Here is an 8,144-nt window from a genome sequence, read left to right on the forward strand (position 1 = left end):
CACTACTGAGCACGGGCCTCCTCTACTACTGAGAGGGATTAGGCTTTATTCCACCACGCTGGCCTAGTACGGATTGGTAGACTTCCCACACCTTCGAAATTCCTATAGAGAACTTCTCAGATGTGCAGGTTTCCTCACGATGTTTTCCTTCACCGTTCTCGGGTTACCTTTTGACAAATTTCACCCTTCGACGCTGCTATTCGGTATATATACATAAATAGATTTTATTAGCGAGAATACCGTGTTGCATTAAATAAAAACAATTTCGCCAACTTCCGCCAGCAAAAATAACAATTCATATCAGCACACTCGTTTCTAACTCGCTGAAATGGCAACCGGTGCGTTGTTCCTATAATTTTGCTATTTATAGATCTCATGACAAGTCTAGACGGAGATTATCGCTTAATTTACTATCAAGAGTAGTGAATTAAAATATTTTATTCTAGATAATGTAATAGTACTAAGTTATTTTTTTTTATTGCTTTGAATGACGAGACGACCTTGCCGTTCGCCTGATGGTAAGCGATACAACCGCCCATAAAGAGTAGAAACACCATCCAACACCTCGAATTACAAAGTATTGTTTGGTATATATTTGTTTTTTTTATTTGTATTACCCTGCGCTCGCCGTCCTGAGACATGAGATGTTAAGTCTTATTATGTCCGGTAGTTACACTGGCTACAATGTTCTTCAAACCGGAACGCAACATTGATTACACTTTGCTGGTTGGCGGCAGAAATAGACATTATGTTGATACCTACCCAGGCGGACTCTCACATATGAGGGACCTACCACCAGTACACTAGTACGTACTTGTACTATAAGACGCTTTAACCGTATTTTTAGAAGCTATCTATACGAAGTACAACAAGTAAAACATTGAAAATATATATATATACCTGCAATATGTTATCATTACTTTGGTTGTCTCATATTGTTTTTAATGGATATTGTTTCATTAATTTCAATGAAAATGCCATTAAAATTTATTGATTCCGTGCAATCTCCTTAAAGTTTTAATTTGCAATCAACATTGTTAGATAGATATTGAAATTAGGAATACTTCGGGAGTTTAAAATTCTCAAAGAGAACTAAAACTGTTATTTAAAAAATCCTATATTTGCATACTCCTGCCCATAACTCGCGTGTCGCCAAATATAGCATGAATTGTTCAAGGCTGTTATCTCGAAGGGGCCTTAAAAGCTAATACAGTTATTTATTTTTACCTATTTATTGCAAATAAATAATAACAATTTATGACTTGTGTGAAATAATGTAACGGAACTGAAATTCTACGCACATTTTCATAGTAAAACTGGTTGTTTTTATTATTACAACTGTGACGCATTTAATAAATAATTATTACTAACATTAAGTATACATAAATTATAAAGATAAAACGTTACAACTTAATTATTTTAACTTGGGTCAGTTACAAACAACAACAAAATAAATATATATACTTTTATTTTATTTATTCTCATTACCTGAAATACATCGTGATTTCTTTACAACTATAAATTAGAACAAATGTGATTATTGTTTAGTAAATTAGGTATACATTCGCATAACGTATCGAATAATTTTAGATCTTTATTCCTTTTTTAAAAAAATTTAGTCACCAATTTTCTACGTAGCATTTCACACAGTCCCCGTTTCTGTTTGTCTGTATGTTATCGATTTTCTCAAAATCTACTTAACGGATTTTCAGGAAATTTGGTATGGAGATAGTTTAGGACTCTGCGAAGGTTATAGGCTACTTTCTATCCCGGGAAAATATATAGCGAGACTTTTATCCCGGAAAACTTCTTCACGACGACGAAGCCGCCAGCAAAAGCTAGTATTATATAGAATTAATGAATACAGACATACAAAAAAAAACTCAAATAGTAACAATATTTTGAAAAAACTATTTCGTTGCGTACATTTATTTTGAGAAATACTCGCGTACGCTTAACCAAGTTTGACCGGCTTGCACTAGCAGCACCGCAGTCGTACCGTAGTACGACTTAAGCGCTGAGGCAGTACGGAGTTTATATAAAGGCTACGTTATTAAATAACTGTTTGTTCATTTATATAGATTCACCATCGACAATTGTAATAAGAATGGTCTATAATATATACCATCATTCTATGAATTGGTCATTAGTAAAAAAAATAATACAAATCCTGCATTACCATGTAGAAACGGATTCAATAAAAAAAATCTCATTTAGGTATGTTTTATTACAGATACTCCATAGGCGGGAAGTTACTGCCTTACCTGTCGCAATGGGCGGTAGAAAACTTCGGTGTAGACACAACGAAGCCGCCGAAGATTCCAGAACCGCCCACGAGCTTCCCCGAAAGTCTGCTACCGATGAATATCAAGGAAGAACTGGAGAAGATCGCATTGATCAGTACTGATGGCATGGACAGGCTGATCCGAGCTCATGGGCAGACGCTAAAGGATGTGTCTAATGTGAGGAATAACTCATTTCCGAGGATACCTGATGCTGTCATTTGGCCTGAAAGCCATGAACAGGTGAGATATTAAACAAAAAAATATATTAATACATTCATTATGAATCTTCGTTCATTTATTTTTTCACTCCATGTAGAGTCGTAGAGAATTAATTAAATTGCAAAATTCGTTGTTGTTTAATGAATTCCGGCAAAAATATGTAAGAAATGAGGCCATCGTGCGAACTATTGACATAAATATCTACGCATAAAAAAAGAAATGTATAATAACATTAGATACCCATTTGCTAACTTTTTTTAAATACATTTATCAAAAATGAATTTCATCCAAAAGCTATCGGAAAAATATTTTTCAAAAATATGTAAATGTGACGTCACCCAGTGCCACCGGCCATTACGCTGCGTAAGTGAGAAAAAGACAGCGTAATAACCTCACCACGCCCCCACTTTTGTTTACAACAATATTCCAAATATGAATAACTGCTTTATTTTTCAACTAATTTTGATTGTGGTTTCACAGAAGAATATTTTCTTCATGTTATTTACTGTTACATATAAAATAATAAACAACAAACATAGGAATCTACCCTATTGGTCGTACAGTCGCCTTGTTTTTTTTCAACAGAGTGGTTAATTCTGTGACAGTGTTCATCACTATCTATGTCCATATAAATATATTGTTGGAAGTAATACGCATAATAAGATTATGTTAAAAGCATGAAGTTATCTCTCATAAAGTCAAGATTCGACCTTTGATAACACCCATTGTGCATATTTCGTAAAAAAGGCTCTAATGGACAACGTCAATCTTACTTACAAATGGCAATGATTAGTGTATGATTGCGAACCAGACATACTTTGTATGTGTTGTTATGTGCGTAGTTGTAAAATATGACAATGTTACGCGCCTACTCGAATGTATACTATAGTTATACAGATCTATATGACGTCACAATGTTCAGTGACGATTAACAATGGTTTCCGCAAATTAATAAGGACACATCCTATGTAGTTATTGAATGTGTGCGTTTTCATAGATATGTATTTTTATATCCGTATGTGGACTGAAAACAAGGTGTGAATTGTAAATGACGCAATAGGATTTATTTGTCTGATATATTTTTTGGTGGTATAATATTTAAAATTGGGGGGCAAGACCAGGCTCTTATAACCTTCGCCCTGCGACCCCGCTCAACATATCACTGTCATCTCCTGGGAACAATAAAGCAAACAAAAAAACACATCACGCTTTTATGTTCAAAGGGGTAGTTAGAAGTACTACCAGAGCACCCATTTTGCGCCTGTGTGGTGTGATGGAAGGTGAGCCTATCGTCACATCGGGCGCAAATTCCAGACTCCAGACAAATACTGAATAGAAAAACCAATATCATTTTGCCCAACACGGGATTCGAACCCCAGACCTCGAAGCGATGGTCGAGGCATCAAACCTTATAATCATTACGAAGCTTCTGGTATGAAATTCACCTCTAGTTTTATTTTACGATCTTCCAAAATAATTATTTGAACAACAAAAGCGATTACAATGAATACATTCCACTAAGGTATATAAATATAGGGTATTCTGGATTTCAGCTCTAACCACGTTGACACATCATTGTTACTTATTTATTATTTAAATTAAAACAGCTAAGCACTGAGTGAAAAATAATAAAAATAAATAAGAAGATTCAAACCTAATTTAAGCGAAACAACATTAAGGGATCATATTTACATATGTAACTTCTCTCAAAGACACAGTGTTTTCCTCTTTAATTGAAAAATAAAATAAACATTTGCGTGACTTTGAATTAATTTCCATTATTTGTACCTGATACCCTAATTATTTTACTTTAATATGCTAAGTGTCAGTTAAAAACATTTCGTACAACAGAAGTTCAAACAACAACATATACGTTACATCTGTACTCTCAAAAGGGTAGGCAAAGGCTCAACCAGGGCAAAACTTTTTGCTATAATCATGATAACATCTTGGGACGGAACTTGGTCATGATGGACAAATATCATAGCGAGCCTACCATATCGGGCACCGATTACAGACTTCGGACTGTAGAACGAAACTCAGAGCAATGTTGTACCCCGAACGCTATTAGTTATGCTATTAGTTACGCTATTAGCCATAAGTTATACTTTGTTAAACACTTAAATTAAGTGAAATTTACTGAAAGGGAGCCCGAATTCTGGGATTCCGGATTCCCTTTCAGAAAATAACACCCTTTGCCACTGTCAGTCAGAAAATACTGTTTAGGTATTGGACTATCCCGCGCTCACACCCGCCATTGCAAATCTTGTAAGAATAGTTTCTTTCACTAGTAAATGATTTATTTTGATTATTGTTACCATTTATCCGCATTTAAGGAGATATAAATCAATGGTAAAACAATTGTATAATGTCACAGGTAGAGAAGATAGTGAAATGCGCGTCGCGTCATAAGTTCGTGATCATCCCGTTCGGCGGCGGCACGTCCGTGTCAGGGGCCGTGACGATGTCCGGAGAAACGAGCCGCGGCCGATAGTGGCGCTCGACACCAGCGACATGAACTCCATACTGTGGCTCGACAAGGAACAGCTGCTGGCGAGGGTTCAGGTAAGAAGCTGATTTCATCATGATCGGCCATACGGAGATGTCCAGGCCTGTTAAAAACGTTGTTATAAATAAGCAAGTTATTTTTTTTAATTATTTGCAATGTATTCTGATATAGAATATCTTCTACCGATGATGTCATTCTGTTACATAGTCTAAATAAATGTATTACATTAAGTTTGTTATCAGACCATATTCTTTGAATTGTCACTCTGATATCATTGGACAATGTGTTACAAGAAATTGGAGCAAAAATCTTTACTTTAAAGACATCATACCATAAACGTCAGACTGAACTTCAATCGCATTACCTCCAGGCGGGTATAATAGGTCAAGACTTGAGCGTGAGATGCGCGCGCGCGGGTTCACGGTGGGCCACGAGCCGGACTCGTACGAGTTCTCCACCCTGGGTGGATGGGTAGCCACCAGAGCCAGTGGTATGAAGAAGAACACCTATGGGAATATCGAGGGATCTGGTCGGTGCGAAGCTAAGGTTGGTATTGACGAACTAGTAAGAAAGGTACTGTCTGTTTTATTATTCGCGTTTTAGAGACCCTGGTGGTCCATTCAAATGTATTTTAGTTTATTTTGCACAGTTACAGAAAAAAATTGTGAAGGTGATTACGTATGTAATTAAAATCGAGAACTTTTATTTTAAGATTTGTCTTCCTAAATATGATGAAATCTGCATATTTTTTGTCCGACCAATTTGATTTAAAACAAAACAATAGTTTATACATTTAATTAAAATGAAACAAAATGCCATTTAATTATCGTTTCGTTGTTTATTACATCTTGTAGGTATCTGAAAACATTTTATCGTCCTGTTTTGAAGTAATCTTGGTACATTTGTCAAATATATTGTTTGACAGGTGGTGACACCTCGCGGCGTGATAGAGAAGAATTGTCGCGTGCCGAGAATATCGTGTGGCCCGGAATGGGAACACGTCGTCATGGGATCTGAAGGGTGCTTCGGAGTTGTGACTGAGGTTGGTAATCTATACTAATATATTAAGCTGAAAAGTTTGTTTGAATGCGCAAATCTCAAGAATTACTAAGCAGATTTTGATTTTTTAACTAATGGGAAGCTACATTACTCTTGAGAGTTATAGGCTACTTTTTATCCCGGATAATATTTATCCCAGTATATTATGACTGTCTCGTTGGCGTAGTTGGATTCCCGGGTTGGACAAAGTAATATTGGGATTTTCTATTCAATATCAGCCCGGAGTCTGGAATTATGGACGTGAATGTGTGTATGTAGAACTGATTTTAATATTGATAGAGCTCTACCGAGACGACTACCGAAGCGAAATCATTTTGACTCTTATAACGGAGTTGTACTGTCATCCTGAAATACATTGTGAATTTTATAATGTAGTTATCACATCGGCTTCAATGTCGTCCAAGCCATTACCTCGTCAACTACTTGGTGTAATAGTAAAAGCTGAAATACCCATACAGATAAAACGTCTTCCATCAGCTAAGCACCAGTCCCTTTACAAAGATATGCTGTACCATTCTAGGTCCCCCATTGAGCGCCATAGGGACTGGTTCTGGGCCCTCACCAGGTCGTCGGTCCATCTCGTGGGGCGCCTGCCTACGCTGCGTCGCCCATTTAATTTATCACAACTTGTTAATTATATTCTATCATTATTTTTTATCCTATTGTTAGATATACATCAGAGAGTTAGAAATATACATTGTAGCCAGTAACTACTGGACAAAATAAGATTTAACATCTCATGTCTCAGGATGGCGAGCGCAGTGGAATACTAAACAATACTTTGTAATTCTAGTTGTTGGATGGTGTTTCTATTCTTTATTGGCGGTCGTATCGCTTACCATTAGGCGAACGGCATGCTCGTCTCGACATTCAAAGCAATAAAATATATATCGTAGATTTCTAATTAATCCATCAATAGAGAGAAAATTTATAGTCCACCATTGACACTAACAAAATAAAAATCAACACCACAGTTCCGTTTCGGCCAAGCCCTGAAAATGGAGAACTCGTGGGGCGGAGTCCTCCTCGACGGTCTCAAGCGGCTCTACATAACTCGCATCAAAGGCTTCGACCCTAAGAAGCTGTGTGTAGTGACGCTGCTAATGGAGGGCTCTTCGGAAGAGGTGGCGGAACGGGAGAAGAAGTTGAACAGCATAGCTGCGAAGTACGGCGGCGTGCCGGCCGGCGCCTCAACGGCGAGACGGGCTACACTCTTACCTTTGTTATTGCTTATTTGAGGGTGAGTTTGTGTTCCGGTATTATATTTCACTAGCTTTTGTTTGCGTCTCCGTTTGTGTAAACATTTTTCCAGGATAAATATTTCGTTCACCGTTAAGGCGAACGATGATTCTAAATAATACATACATAACTTTAGAAAGTCAGAGCTGCCTGTCCTTTGTTTTAAATCTACGGACAATCATTACAGAGGTCTGTTCTACTCCTAACAAGGGCATCGCCGCTACTATGTATACTAGTACATAAAGCTGAAGTCTTAGAAACTACTTAACAGATTTTAATAAATACCTATTTTTAATAAAAGGAAGCTATGTTATCATTGAGTTATAGGCTTTTATCCCGGAAAAACTAACGCAGACGGAGCTGCAATCAAAAATCAAAAGCAAGTATTAGTATAGAGGTGTACACTGTACAAGTCCGGTGTGCGCAGGACGTGGCGATGGAGTACGACATCGTGGCGGAGTCGTTCGAGACGTCGGTGCCGTGGGACCGCGCGCAGGCGCTGTGCCGCAACGTCAAGCGCCGCGTCGCACACGAGTGCCGCGCCCGGGACATCACACACTTCCTCGTCTCCGCCAGGCTCACGCAGACGTAAGGCCTTGCATTCTTTTGTCATGTCAGCTCATCCTAGTGAGAGACTGTCCATATAAGGCCCCAGTAAACACTTTACTCAAATCTGATCTTTTATAGAAACTGTTGGCCAAATTACAAAGCACTAAATTAAAATATTTTTTACTAAATATTTTCGTCGATCTATCAACCCGAACTGTACAAACATAGGTAGAATTCCTTCAGTTTAGTTCAGTTCAGTTCAGTTCTCTATAAAATTTTGAGGG

At 37.6% G+C, this 8,144-nt stretch overlaps 1 pseudogene; it reads left to right on the plus strand.

Annotated features, from left to right (window-relative positions):
• Positions 1-2,198: 2,198 nt before the first annotated feature.
• Positions 2,199-7,934, plus strand: LOC119191864 (annotated as a pseudogene).
• The last annotated feature ends 210 nt before the right edge of the window (positions 7,935-8,144 follow it).

Source organism: Manduca sexta, unplaced genomic scaffold, assembly GCF_014839805.1.
Source record: "Manduca sexta isolate Smith_Timp_Sample1 unplaced genomic scaffold, JHU_Msex_v1.0 HiC_scaffold_2020, whole genome shotgun sequence".
In the NCBI taxonomy this organism is placed as follows: Eukaryota; Metazoa; Arthropoda; class Insecta; order Lepidoptera; family Sphingidae; genus Manduca; species Manduca sexta.